The 14,330-nt window shown below is 28.2% G+C and overlaps 1 long non-coding RNA gene across 1 annotated transcript in view; it reads right to left on the reverse strand.

Moving 5' to 3' along the window:
- LOC100215486 (uncharacterized) overlaps positions 1-13,652 on the reverse strand; it is a 96,321-nt gene extending 82,669 nt beyond the window's left edge. The window contains exon 1 of the long non-coding RNA XR_010643774.1: positions 13,121-13,652. This is a non-coding gene — a long non-coding RNA (uncharacterized LOC100215486). The remainder of the gene's footprint in view (positions 1-13,120) is intronic.
- Positions 13,653-14,330: the final 678 nt, after the last annotated feature.

Below are 14,330 nucleotides of genomic sequence, written 5' to 3' on the forward strand. Positions count from 1 at the left end.
GTTGGGTTTAGAGAGAGATGTAGTTAAGACAGTAAAGGCCAATCTAAAACCTTTGCTTTTTAAACAAAGGTTTTAGATTGATCATACAACAGGGTGGCCACACTTTTTTTGTCTGAAAAAATTAGGATAATTTAGGATAATTTTGGAGATTTTTAAAGGTTTTTAAGGAGATTTATCGGGAAATTTGAAAAAAAAAGGATAAAAATCTTAGGAGATTTTAGGAGGATTTCAAAAATAAAGTAACACTAAAAAATTTTCATTTTATTTAAAAACTGTAAGAATGCCTTGCTAAGATAATTAAGATAAAATTTGGGCCAAAACACTGTTATTTAGAATAGTCTAATATCTCTACACATACAAAAATATTAACTTGAAACAAATCGATTTCATACTTGCAATATAAATTTATCAAACTTAACATTGTACTAAATAGATTACTTAATGACTAAGTAACAAAAAATAAATACTCAAAAATCATTAAAATACACAGCCAATTTCAAAAACTAAACTTTATATTTTATATTATAGTTTATATTTATATAATATTTTATATATATAAAGAAATAATCAAATCAGAAAAACAAAACAATTGAAAAAGTCAAACATCCAAATCTAAATCTCAGCCTTCTTGTCAATAAGTACTTTTTTTGCTGCTGTAATTTTTTCAAGTAAATCCTGCTTTTCAGAGGCAACTCTCTTTAGCGCATCAGATTTTAAAATTATTGACTTATATTCTATCAATGACTTCTGCTTTTCCACTTGCAATGCATACTCATCTGCATCATATTTGAGCTGAAGTATGGTACCTTCAAGGGTGTGAATTTGTTCATTATAACTAGCAATCTCTTTATTAAAATTTTTCAGTTTAGTATCACGGTCAATTTTTAAGGCCTTTAGGGACTTCTCTTTTTGACTGCTAAAATATAGTTTTCGTGCATCCTTAACATGTCCCATAAGTTTAGTTGTCATAGCTAATTGGGACGATTTTATATTTTCACTGCACATGTGGTCATGCACAATTCTCTGTGCAACAAGAGTATCAGTTAGCATATTATTATCTAGAAGTTGGTCGTTTATACTGAATCCACGCTCTACTTGTGCTTGGCCATGAGACAATATTAGTAACAATTGGTTAATTTTCATTAAGTCCTTGAATCTTGAAGCATCTGTATATTGAACCAAAAAAGAATCCAATCTATCACTTTTTTTGAACCTAAGAAATTTCTCCTTGTTCACTTTCACAACAGTATTTAAAATTGTGAATACTGCAATTTAGCTTGATCAGCAGCTGAAGGTTATACCTTTTTATAAGCAACTAATTTCAGCAACAACTTGTCAAAATAAAGTTCACACATCTCATGATATTCCACCACGTACAAAGGTGATAAACATAATAAGTATCTGGCAAAACATAAGTTTAGCGCACTTTTTCCAACCATATGTTTGTAACTAAAAACTGTTAAATTTCTGTTTTAAAATTATATATTTGTGTATTAGTAACTTTTTTTCTAGATTTTAGTTGCTGCAACTCATATTTTATTCCAAACCCAAGATCAATATTTGCAACCAACACTTGATTTTTGACATCATTGATATCAACTTTTAATAATTTAAAAGTTGTAGATGCTTCAGACAAAACTTCTTTTTTGATAAATTTTGATAAAATAAGCCTCAGTAAATTCTCAAGTGTTTCCACAAGAAAAGGTGTCATAGGATTGTCGGATTGGAAAACTAACAAGAAAGAATTTAACAATTTTGCAGTTTCCTTAAAAAATTGTAACTTTATTGGGACTAACACATCTTTATAGCATGAAGAAAGGTATTCATAACTAGTATTTTGCCCAGGCTTACATTGACCAGGCTGCTTGCTTTTCGGTAGATTTTTCCAAATGTCAATAATCACAATAATCTTGGGCCATATTTCCATCGCTCTCTTTGCTACTTTCTCATTCTCAATCCAACGATGGCAACAGAACTGTAGAGCATAGTCTGAAGACTGAGTTTGAGTAAGGTTTTTGAAATCAGCACAATGGGAAGGGCTCTCATGGAATATCTTATACAATGAAGACAGCAATTTGTTCAATTTCCATCCTGAAGCATTTGCACCATTCTTGAATGAACAGTGCATTGTGTGAAGGCCGCATCATCCAATTGATACTAACTGACTAAGTTCACATTCACTTCTCTTAGCATTCAAATTAGAGAGGAAAGACATGTTAACATTTGGACCATCCATTGAAACCTGGAGCATTTTATCTTCTTCTAAACCACTCATACATTTACGGAAATTTATCATAATATCAACAGCAGCAGCATTTCTCAAGAATTCAGAGTTGAAATACCTTGTTTTTACCATCTCTAATGAGGAGTCCCAATATCTAATATGCAAATCCATCTGACTCTTCTTGACAACTTGGTTATAAGATTCATCAAATTGGCAAACAAACTGATCAAGCTCTGATAATGCCTTACACAAAATTTCCTTAAAATATGGTGCAATTCCAAAGCACACCAGATAAGTGCACTATGTTTTCCCACAAGAAAATTGTTTAGCTATTTGACTATCACTAAACATTGCAGTAAATAATTCAGATTTGTTTGCACTTGATTGAAAAGAATGTTTTGAAAGCACAACATCAACTGCCCACATTATCTCTGCTTTCTTTGCTAACTGTGACTCTGCAACAAATACAATAGAAGTTTGCTGTGGACATAGTGCCACTTTTGGGCTAGCTGGTGGTTCTACAACAGTTTTTAATGCATATTTATCACAGACAGGCATACGTTATTTATGTTTGTTACCATTAGCATGTTTTTCCGATGCTTTTGTACCCAGACCTGCAACAGATATAACTTTCAAACATACCTTATATTTTACCGAATACAAATTGTTGGGACATTTTTGTACCCATTGTTTATAACTATTGTCATTTAATTAAATTCCAATAACTAAATTCCAAGATCACATAACCAATGATCTTGGAACTTAGTTTTATATTTGACTGACATTTTCTATTCTAAAAATACAAAAATATTAAGGTTAACTTAATAAAATAAAAATATGAATTAAAATAATTTTAATTCCCAGATTTGTCACTGACAGAAATAAGAAAAAAGTAGAGCTAGAAATTAGAATAAAAAAAGAATCCTTTGAAAATATAAAAACTTATGTACCCTGTATTAAACACTTACATTTTTGGCACATTATGGCAGTGTAAAGTTAGAAAAAATAACAGCACACAATATTTTTTATAATAAACAGATAAAAAAATTTAATAATATTTTTTCATAATATATTAAATTTATTCATACATAGATAAATAAATAAATAAAATAAATATGTGAAAAAAATAAATTTTGTGAATAGCAAAAGCATGTTATAAAAATTTTTCAAAACTGCTGTTAAATATTACCCATGTTACCATGTAAAATTTATACCATTAAACAAATATAATTTAAGTATACAGTGTACATCTTTGGCGCAACTGGTAGCTCAATGACCGTTTGTATTTCTTTTATCAATCACAGGCATACATTGTTTATATTTTCACTCATTAACATGTATTTTCATTGTATTTGTATCTAGATCTGCAACAAACATAAACTTCAAGCATATATAACATTTAAAAATACATGTTTTTTTCATTAACATGTATTTTCAATGTGTTTGTATCCAGATCTGCAACAGATAAAACCTTTAAACATACATCAATCGTCTAGGTCATATTTAAAAAATTCAGAATATAATTTGCAAAAAATATTGTTAAATAATGCAGAATAATTTATTTTATAAATTTAGAATACAGCTGGTGGCTTTCTCAATTTTATGATTTACAATTTTATGTATTACAAAATTATATTTTAGAAAAAAACTTTCGGCAAAAAGGAATAGTTAAAAGAAAGATATCTGGAAATAAAAAATCATCAAACATACCTAATACAATAACATAATACTTAACCAAATAAATTTTTTTATAATTATTGTCTTTTAACCACTCTTAAAATTTAGCTTTATATTTGACTGACATTTTCTATTCTGAAAGGACAAATTATTTTAGGTCAACTTAATCAAAATAAAATTTTAATAAAAATAATTTTGATGTTCAGAACTTAGACAGAAATAAGAAGAAAAAAAACTTAAATTTTAATAGAATAAAATTTTGAAATTTTTAAAATATAACAAAAATATTGAATATACATTTGAGTAACTTAATTTCTCTAAGTATAAAAAAGTACTAACTCCAAGTCTGAACCATTTCATTAACTTTATTGTTGATTGGCTGATAATAGTTTATGCATTATACTCAGGGGAAATAAATTAGGAGAATTTAGGAGTATTTGAGAAAATCATCTATACTTTAGGAGAAATTAGGTCTTTTTAGGATGTTTTTCAAATATTAGGACATTTTAGGATTTTTTAGGAGGCGTGGCCACCCTGTACAATGAATGTCCATTAGAAACGATTTACTAATTTGTGAGCAGTAGAAGAAGATTTTGTTAAATGTTAAAAAAAAATTGTTGATAGTTTTTTATTTTATTATTTTTTGATTGTTAAGAAACTTACACTTAAACAATTACCTACTTATTTAACAAAAAAAAACTCAATTGTAAGAATGCAAACAAATTTAAATTTATTGTTTAGTTTAAGACATTTAGACTTTAAATGATTTTTAACATGGTTTCAAATTAAATTTAATTTCAAAGGGGTACTTTAAAATATGCAACTGACATAATTTAACTTTTAACGATAAAAATATGTATATTGAGTAAAGTTACATTTACTTAAGTTACACTTTTCCATTAAATAACAAAATCTCATAACATGGCCTGCAAATATGTGTCCTCTGATTCTACATTTTATATTTTGACAATTTAACAAAGAATGGTATGCATAAAGAATTGGAGTACACACCTAGGTACAAACCTTCTTGAGAGCAGAAAGTTGCGGTAATTAACAAATTATTATTACTAATCTATCAATTGATATTTTTTGTAAGGATCAAGTAAGTACATGAAAGTAAAGGTCCAAGACCAAGATCAATACTCAAGGCTTTCAAAACCAAGACTCTGAGCTTCAAGACCAAGACAGTTTGAGTGAGTCTCAAGACATCCTGAGACCAAGATTTTAGTCTCAAGGCCTACATTTCTGGTTTTAGATTTTTTTCCTTAAAAGATAAACTGTTGCACTTAATTCTCTTGGATATTGATCGTTTATGCCATAAAAATAGCAGAAGCTATAATCTCTATATAATCTAACAGATTGCAAACCATAATCTTTTAAATAGGGGAGAGCATGCCAAAAAGTCATATGGGTTAGTTGTCAGAGTCGCTATTAAGGAATGTAATGGATTGATGCTGCAATTTTTTTATATTATATAAATGGTGTTGAAAGATGACTGCTCAGTTGATTTCATGAAATTTACACGAATAGTTTTTCTACAAGTCCAAAAAAAAAGTAAAAATTTCATTGGTAAGTAACTTTTTAACTTTTTTTGTTCAAATGTTCAGGGTCATTCCATACGAAATCATCCAGACCATGACACCCTTACGTCTCAGAATTTGTTCATTATTACCTCACTTGCAGTCCATATTAAAAAAATAACAACTGCAAAAATTTAGTTAAAAATACACTTGGGTTCCAGAGATAGTCAGTTGAAATAATGCTGACTCATCATTTTAGTGATTATCTGAAGTGACTACAAAGCAACTTTGACATATAGTATCTTCATAATGGCTTGGGAAAATTTCTTAAAATTTGGTACCCCAATAGACTTTTACTCGAGAAATCCAAAAAAAGCACCCTCAAGACTTGATTGTCTCAGGAAATGCTTTGTTTATCCAATTTTGTTCAAAATTATTGACTTGTAAATTAATGATTTTAGGAGGTAAAATGAAAAATGTGGCCCAAAATCCCGAGTAAAAAGTTTAACTGTATATCATTATTTCATCTTAGGTCTACTGAAAAAATTAGATTCATCAATTGTCTCTCTAATACTTGATCAAAATTTGCATTTAAAAATGGTATCTTTTTAGAAAAATTTAAATTTTGTAAGGAAAGCAATTGAAATGTTTTTTAAAACAATTATTTAAATAAAACACCAAATAGTGTTATTTAGTGACTATTTAGAACATTTATATTCATATGCCAAGGGAGGGCTAGGGGGACTCTGACTAACTCTGCTCCACCCCCCACCTCCCACCCCCTCTCAATCATGAGGGATTTTTTTACATAAAATGAATTGAATTTTTTACATTAAATGGATTAATAATAAAAAATTATTAAAATAAAAATTAATGACATATATTTTTTTTAGTTTAAGTTTGATAAACAACTTATTTTCATTATTTCAAATTGGTGAATGCTTACATCCTATTATATCAAAAACAGGCATAAGTTTTGTTTTATTCACTTTAAAGGTTATACTTTACTTGTTTATATTTTCTTGAAGAATGTGAATTTTATTGTTTTTATATTTTTTTGGCAGGTAATAGTTCAATATGAAGAAATGTGACATTGGAAAAAGTCTTAACATTCATTGCCACAAGACTGGATTTTCTAGAAAACAAGGTTTTGTTCAATTCAAAGATTTTCCTTGTGAAAAACAAGAAGAAATAATATGGCGAGCAAATTTAAGGGAAAAATATTGTTCAATAAGAATTATGTTGGTATCATGAGCAGTTCTATGGGAAATTTTTTGAGAGAAAAATTACAAAGTGTTGCAATTCTTTTGGAACACACAAGGAAAGTAAAAAATTGCTAAAAAAAAGTAATCTAACATTGATTACAACAGAATTGATATGAAAATAAAAAGAAATAGAATTTATTAATTATAACAATTTTTTTTATTTTTAGTTATTTAAAAAGCTTAAAACTAAATTTGTTTCTTTGGTAATATAATGATTTCCCTAGACTTGGCAAAATTTTTGCAAAAAAATAATGTTTAACCGCAGGTTGGAAATTCTGCAATAAATGTTACAAAAAAGCAGTAGAAACTGATGAAGATTTAAATTCACAAGACAAATGGGAATCAAAAAGTTGGAAAAAAATTAATCTAGATACTACTACAGAATTGCTTGGAATTTCACCAGTCAAACTAAAGTCTTTCAAAACATAGCAAATTGCCTGCAGCAAAACAAAAGTTTGAGAACACTATTAACGGAGTTGCAAAAATGGTCTACCCTAAAATCAGTTTGTCAAAGTTTTGTATGCTTAAACCTAAATGGTGCATTACAACTAATGCGTCAGGTACTCACAATGTATGTGTATGTATACATCACCAAAATACAAAATTTCTCATTGAAGCCATTAGGTGGAATAAAAGTTATAAAGATTTCATGGCATTGTTTGTTTGTTCTCTTGAAAATGCAGAATGCATGTTGCATCGATGTAACCAATGCCCTGGTATTGAAACCAAAACGAATGCTTAATTTTAGGAGATTTTGCTGAAAATTATTAATATGTTGTTTAGGATGAGGTTCAAAGTAGTAAGCGACTGGGGCCAGGGCCGGGGCTAGGTTTGATAACACATTGCCATGACCAGGGCCAAGTTTATGATCAGGGCTGCATTAATATTGATAGATCCTATAAAAATATTATTTTTAATTAAAATTTTTGATATGAATTTTATTTAAAAACAATATTTTATAGGATCTATCAATTTTAATGCAGGCGCAGCCGGGTTTATGACCAGGGTTGCATTTATATTTATAGATCCTATAAAAGTAATGTTTTTAATTATAACTCATATCATAAATTTTAATTAAAAATAAAATTTTTATAGGATCTATCAATATTAATGCAGCACTAATCATAAAATCATCCCCGGTCGCGGCTATGTGTTATCAAACCTGCCCCCGGCCATAGCCCCGGTCGCTTACTAGTTCAAAGTTATCACTGTAGCAAATATCAATGTTCACTCTTTACAATTGTACTTTATTTTATAGAGGAAAAACTTCCCAAACATAAATCTTTTTGTTACCTTTCAGAAGATGTTGATCATGACACATATAACTAGGTATATCAAAGAAAATTTACCTGATGTATCAAGTGTGAAATACTTTTCTGATGGTTGTGCAGCACAATTAAAAAAAAAACTTTATAAATCTTTGTCATCCACAGTAAAGACTTTGATTTAAGTGCTGAATGGATATTTTTTGCTACCAGTCATGGTAAATCCCCCTGTGATGGTATTGGTGGGACTGTTAAAAGAGTAGTATGTCAAGAAAGTCTAAAACAAATAACTACTGGGCAGATTTTAGATGTTAATTCAATGTACTCCTTTTGTAAAGCTAAGATAAATGGAATTTGTTTTAAATTATTTTCAAAAGATGAAATCGATCAAACAAGAGTTCAATTAGAAAAAAGATAATTAGGTGGAAGAACAGTTCCTGGCACAAGTATGTATCATCACTTTATACCAATTGCTTCAAAGACTATAAGTTATAAACAAATAAGTATTGATAAATGCACTGAAACATTTGATATCATTCAAACAAGCAAACATAATAAAGAGATTTCATTAAACATAAAAAAAATGGTATATATTGCATGTTTTTATGACAGATTTTGGTGGGTAGGGATTGCTGAAGATGTAAGTGACCTTTATATAAAAGTCAGATTCATGCATCTACATGGACCAGGAAAAACTTTTTTTGGCCAATGAGAAATGACGAGTGTTGCGTGCTCAATTCTGAAGTTATATGCCTAATTTCTACATCCACAACAATATCAGATTGTACATACAACATATCTGATATAGATTTGGAGAATATAAGCAGTTGGTAAAATTAACTACATTTAAAATTATTTTGTTGTAATTTTATTTATCTGTTTTGCATTAAGAACTTGTCCTTCTTTTTTTCTTTTTTTCAAATCCTTGGATGTAAGGCTGAAAAGGAAGGGAAGTTTAAATAATTGCCACTGTCTACCTCATTATGTCAATGACTATATTAGTTTTAAACTACTAAATAATACCATAAAGATATTGATATAAATAAAATTTTAAAACTTTTCAGTATCTTTGGTTCTAAAATTTTAGACTTTTAAAATTGTGAAAAGATCTCAGTTTTGAGTGCTTACTTTGAAATAAAAGGTAAGTATTTATCAATTTGAAATAATGAAAATAAATTTTAGAGTTTATTAAGTCTCTCCACAGGCCCTCCCTTGGCATATGAATATAAATGTTCTAAATAGTCACTAAATAACACTATTTGGTGTTTTACTTAAATAAATGTTTTAAAAAACATTTCAATTGCTTTCCTAACAAAATTTAACTTTTTCTAAAAAGATACCATTTTTAAATGCAAATTTTGATCAAGTATTAAAGAGACAATTGATGAATCTAATTTTTTCAGTAGACCGAAGATGAAATAATGATATACAATTAAACTTTTTACTCAGGATTTTGGGCCACATTCTTCATTTTACCTGCTAAAATCATTAATTTACAAGTCAATAATTTTGAACAAAATTGGATAAACAAGGCATTTCCTGAGACAATCAAGTCTTGAGGGTGCTATTTTTAGATTCCTCGAGTAAAAATCTATAGGGGTACCAAATTTTAGGGAAATTTCCTCAAGCCATTATAAAGATACTAAATGTCAAAGTTGCTTTGTAGTCAGCATTATTTCAACGATATCTTTGGAACCCATGTGTATTTTCAACTAAAATTTTCACAGTTATTTTTTTAATATGGACTGCAAGTGAGGTAAAAATGAATAAATTCTGAGACGTAAGGGTGTCGAAAATGTCAACATTAAACAGATGTTTTAGTTAAATGTTATACAAACTACTAAAAACAATTTTAATGTTATACTAAGACTATCCTCCAACTTTATTTTATGAGGTTAAATTAGTCATTTAGAAATACATTTAGAAAAAAATAATAGTAATTGAGTAACATCTGCATGTTTTAAGTTGTTCCTTTGGGTTTAGTTGAGAATATGTACACTTACATAACTTGGTTTTATAACATGTAAATTATAGTATGTAATATATCGTCGGCTTACTATCAATACCTTCTATGCTCATTTTTACAAATTTTACAGGAGACACAAAAAACTAATATTAAATACAATAGACCAAAATGATTTTTTTAAACTGAGTTTCATTAACAAGTGTATTAATAAAACTCAATTTAATAAATATTTTTCATGCAATTTAATGGATTAAATAGCCTAAAAAAAGACTTATAAGGTTTTACACAGATTTTTTGTGCAATTATTAAGACAGTAGGTTTTATAATTTTTTATTAATTCACAAAACTCAACATATTAAATTAACTTTTACAAGATTAAGTTACCAATACATAAAAAATACATAAAAGCAACTGAAAAGTTTAACTGAAATAAAGAATAACATTGTACTTAAGTAAATATTTGGTTAAAATTAAGACTAAATTGTACCATTTTTTTTAATGTAAAAATTTATTTATCTTCAAATCATAGCATTTACAATAGTTTTGTTTCTTGTACTGCACTTTTCTAAACACTTCCAGTCATCATAAAAATCTAATTGATAATAGATTTGGCCATCTGGTTTATACTAAATACCGTTGCAGTTGGATCACCAACTTTATAGCCTGGACGAATTGATATTTAATATCATAAATTTGAAAAGTCTTAAAGAAAATATATCCCAGATACTCAACTTCATGAGGTTTAGGTTTTTTTCTCACTCTTTTTAATGTAGACAAATAACAAGCAGGTATGTACATGTCCCTAATCCCAATGTTTCTTTCAATAGCCGAATGCATGCTGTCGCATTCCATTTGTGTGTGTCTAGATACCAAAAATTTTTGGGTGATAATAATGTCTTTTATCTGGGATAGATGTAATAGAGAATTTGCAAGCAGTGAATTACGATTTTGATAGTTGCATCCATCACTATATAAAATTACTTCTTTACCAGGGAACATGTTTGCTTTGGTTTCAAGGAAACTATACAAAAGAGAAGCAAATTCATTGGATGTAACTCCACTTTCTCCTTCGTGCCACAAATAACAATAGCCATCTTTGGTTTTTGAAATTGAATATAGTGTAATTGTGAACTATTAGCTTTTTCTTATAATAAACAGTCTATGCTTTCAGTATTGGACTAAGCAATATTGCTTACAGATCTAGGGTATATACATGTTCAGCGTGATCTTTGTCAACCTGTTTTTCTTCTTGTGCTCTTATTTTGCTTTGAATGTGTGAAGTATACGCTTCCTCACAAGTGTTGCCACACTTATATTGTATACACAAATCACACTGATCTTTCTTATGGTGAAAAAGACTTAAATTGTTGTTATCAAATTCTTCATAAAACACTTTGACAGATAAAATTTGTAGGTCACTGTCCTTGCAATACTTGGCATATTCTTTGTATAATGTCGATTTAGATTGCCATATCTAGATATAATTTACTTAAAGATGCTCGACAATAGCGAGACTCCATTTTTGGAAGAAGGGAAAAAAATTGTTGTAAACCTTTTTTTTTCATTGCATCTTTCTTATTAATACTTTTGTCTGGTTTTGTAGGTCTTACCTCTGCCCAGTTATATAAGGTCCGTGTACCTATACATAGCATATTTATAAACATTTTTGTACACACTTGAACTCGAACGCCGACTCTTTTAAGGAAACAAAAGAACGTATTTGAACAGCATGATGCTTCATTAACTTGATTCTTTTTGTTTTTTGGGGCAACACTATCGACTAAATTAGCTATGTAAGTTCTTCTCTGAGACCAGTAAAATTCTTTCCAGAAATGGTTAAAAATTTTTGATCTATCATTTTCTGTAAAGTTGCTGCAATGTATTTTTGTAGTTTTTGCACATTGCTTACAGTTGCAAAAAGGTTTTAACTTTCTTGCTTCTCTTTTCTGATCAATTACCTAATTTCCTTTTAATTTTTTTAAATTTCTTTCCCAATCTTTCTTATCTACCCTACATTTTCTTTTCCTTGCATTATTTAGTCTTTCTTTCTCAAATTGTCCTTCTTCTTTTTCTTCAGTACACTCCTTGTTAGTATCACTAGGAATTACACTACTACTTGGCAAGTCATTTTTATTATCTGATCCATAATAACGGTTATCAACGTTATCAACAAAATTTTCTGTACCTACAATATTTGTTTTATTTAAACAAATTTCAGTGGTAATTTCAGCACAGGAAACTGCCAGAATTTCTTCAACAGAATCAAGACTTTCTGCAAGTACAAAGGAACGACAATTGTCCTCATCCAAATTTTCCTTGTCTTTAAAGTACTGTGATAGAGATTCTTTTACATTAAAATCTTCAGTGTTCAAAAAATATTTTCTGCACAGTCTACAGTTGCGGAACGGAAAAATTTATCATCGTCATTTATATCTGAATTTTCGGAATTTCTCAAAGTAATAACAGCTAACTTATTTCCTTATTAAGGTTTTCTATACAGTCAGTCTCATTATTCAATCTATCAGTTACAATATTGTTGCTATTAATATCGATCATCGACAAAATATGACAAGATCTAGATAAACAGAAAATAAAAATGGAATGTGTAAGCAATTTTTTAATACAAAATGAATTATCAAACTAATTTAGTACTTCAAGTAACTTAAAAAATAATTCTGATCAAAACTTCTATGTCTCTTTTAAAATAAACAAATTAACATTCAAAAGCTTCTATGTCTCATTTAAGTTTCATTAAGATTAATATTGCAATAACTATAACTAGTTTAAAAATTCAATAAAAATACATTACTTACCTATATTTTGGTAGAGTTATCGGACTTAGGAAATTTGGATAGTAAGTCGACTATATATAGTATGTAAATTATATAAATGTACATATTTTACAGCTTTCCATGGCACACAAAACTTTTGTTAGTTTAAGTTAACATATTAATGTCTATAGAATATGTTTGAATTAAATGAGAAAACACTGAGGATGTTCATAACTTATAAAAATCTTTGAGTAATGTAAAAATTAGCAAATTCTGAGCTAATTCAGACATACTGTGATTTTCTTTCTAATAAAAGACACCCAATGTCTTTATTCCCATTGAATAGGAAACTAATGTCGCAAAAAAATAAATAGAAAAATAATAAATACACAACAATAATAACTATTTTAAACGTTAAAAATTAAAACTCACACTGTTGAGACTGAGGATCAATGATTGAAATGAGATCTTTTCTACCCAAACCCTCAAGTAAATCAATTAATTCTTTATAATTATCTTTATCAATAGTGCCAATACGTTCTAATACTCTAATCATTTCAAGACCATCGTTAATTCTTTCAAGAACACCATCACCAATCTTATCTCCAAAGATATACTTTATTTCTATAACATTGCGATGTGTTAACCCTGCTCCAATTTTTAACATTTTTTGCTTATGTTCCATTTTAAATAAATGAATATAACAACCCTGTTAACATTAAAAAAAATCTAATAAACCCATCATATTATACTTCTTTATATAGTATATAGTAAAATGAAAGTCACTTTATTTAATATAACATCTTATGGATGTATTGTATATCTTATGGACGTATTGTATATCTTATGTGTGTATTGTTTATTTCAGGACATATATAAGCTTAAGTTAATTAAGTTTACCAGAATTTAAGCAAAGTGAGTTTGACCAGAGATTATTAAAAATGTGTAGAAAAAGAGCACTTGTACATATTTTAATTAGAAAAAAAAACTCAATATTGAAAAAATTTGTCTGCAAATACAATATGTAATTAAAGTCTCCTACATGTATACTTTTACACAAACAATTTGCTGAACAAATTTTCAGCTAAATGTAAATGTATAATAAATGCAATATGTGTGATTTAAAATAAATGTAAAATATATTTTATAATGTTAAATAATAAAAAACTATAATATAATATAAAATAAAACAAAAGTTGAATATTATAAACAGATCACACTTTAATAAGGTTTACTGTAGTTAGTGTTGTTCCAGAAAATGTAACTTTAGAATAAATTAGAATAAACTAGCCGGTTTGTTTCCTAGATCCAATTAAGCAGGAGTCCATTTTTTAAAAACTATTCTATGACTGCATTAGCATATTCAGTGATTTTGCAGTCACAGAATAGTTTCTAGAAAATGGACTTCTCTCCAATTTTCATATTAATCAAATCAAATTATGATAATTATGCTGATAATACCTAAATATATTATATTGGGTATCATCGGCATATTAATGATAATCTGTGCTATGTTGAGCTATAATGCGATACATGGGTGAAACAAACATCGAAAAATGAAATGGGCCTATATTTAATAAGAACAGAGCAGTAATAAATTAGAAGAAAATCGCTTATTATATTTATTTTATTTTACAGTGTC

This window comes from Hydra vulgaris, chromosome 14 (assembly GCF_038396675.1).
Source record: "Hydra vulgaris chromosome 14, alternate assembly HydraT2T_AEP".
Taxonomy (NCBI): domain Eukaryota; kingdom Metazoa; phylum Cnidaria; class Hydrozoa; order Anthoathecata; family Hydridae; genus Hydra; species Hydra vulgaris.